At 35.0% G+C, this 1,624-nt stretch overlaps 1 long non-coding RNA gene across 1 annotated transcript; it reads right to left on the minus strand.

Moving 5' to 3' along the window:
• Positions 1-208: 208 nt before the first annotated feature.
• Positions 209-616, minus strand: LOC116185638. The gene is made up of 2 exons (XR_004150504.1): positions 561-616; positions 209-389 (listed from the first exon to the last, which is right to left on the minus strand). It is a non-coding gene; the product is annotated as an uncharacterized LOC116185638 (long non-coding RNA).
• Between the last annotated feature and the right edge of the window lie 1,008 nt (positions 617-1,624).

The following is a 1,624-nucleotide window of genomic DNA, read 5'->3' on the forward strand; positions in this document are numbered from 1 at the left end:
TTGATCTTACGCTATCGAAATGATATAATAATTCTCTTTTAATATTCGAAATGGAGTATTTTGCAAAAATAAATCAAAGTCATTTTGGAAAATGAAAGTTTAGAAAAATATATATAGAAAGATATGATAAAATCTTGGAATTTTATTCGAAAATTAACATCTTTCGTGTTTAATTTCTCATTTATCGGATTTATTAGAAATTTGCGCGAGAAATTTTGAATTATCGATTTTATCCTTTCTCGAAAAACCACCACCTTTTTCGATTTATACTGAGAATTATATTCGCGATTCTAACAGGTTAAGAGGTTTATATTCAATTATTTATTTAATCTACTTATGAGGGAATCCGAAACCAATGCAGATATAATCCTATTGGTTTGGAAGCAAGCCTTGTTCGTAATGAAGAGAAAGAGATGGGACGATGAATGGAAACTTCGTTCACCAAATTTACCGTATTTAAAGAAACGAAAAGGGAGGGGGAAAAAATGAAAAAGCGACTTTGATCTCTCATCAATAGAAAAAGAACTTTTAAATGTATGTACTTTTCAATATATACTTACAATCTATCTTATTAATTTACATTATATTTCGAATTATTGCTTCTTCAAATTTCATAGATCTTTCCTGCTATCGAAGTATATAAATACAATGTTAACCTCAATCTTAATATTAAAATTAAAAAATCACAATTCGAACCCATTCCTTTCTTCCTTCTTCGCGTTACAAATCAACCAAAGAATTTATTCAAAATCGAGGTAACGAAATTATCCCAGCCCAATTAATAGCACGGAACACCTTGCAAATCGATTATCAGACACATTGCAAACACGATAGGTAAACAGTCGCGCACACACGCGCACGCGCATGCGCGCACACGTGCATCGCGGATATGCGTCAACAGAGCGAGGTCGACCCACTCTGAACACCCAAAACTCATTTCGAGGAATAACGTTCGCATTATTCAGGCTCGATAGGAACGATAGTCTACGTTCGTCTGTAATAGGTATCCCGAGTAATCCTGTGTCTCCTGAGAGGGGTACCTACCGTGTGACCTGTAGGGAAATTGAGGTTACCCAGTGGACCGTGTCGAGGCGAATCAAGCCGAGGAAATCCAGTATCCAGTTGCATTGTAGCTATAATAGTTCGTTTTAAGGGCGAATGGATGGTCTCGTGGATGTTGGACGAAATGTATCGGGTCGCGATCCATGGAAAAGAGAGAGAGAGAGAGAGAGAGAGAGAAAGAGAGAGAAAAGGAAAGGAAAGGAAAGAAGAAGTTTGGTCAGATTTTGAACAGATTGGAACAGATGGTTCCACGTTCGTCGATTCTAGGCATTCTTTCCTTAGAAAAACGAAAATTGTACGAGTTTTGAGATAAAATGATAAAATTATTTTTAACCGGTGGAAAGTGGAACAAGTTGGAAGCAAGTTGGAAGTTTGAAGCTTTACGGTTGAAAGGTCAATTGGGTCGTGTCGATCTTCGATTTCGTGATTTCTCTTGATTTCTCTACTCGTTGATAATTGATATCGAGATAATTTAAAAAATGAATCTATGTATGATGTTTTAAACACTTTGTTTTATTTATTATTTTTATTTATTAATATTACTATCAGTATTTTTTTTTTT

The sequence above is a fragment of the Apis dorsata genome, unplaced genomic scaffold, assembly GCF_000469605.1.
Source record: "Apis dorsata unplaced genomic scaffold, Apis dorsata 1.3 scaffold_233, whole genome shotgun sequence".
NCBI lineage: Eukaryota > Metazoa > Arthropoda > Insecta > Hymenoptera > Apidae > Apis > Apis dorsata.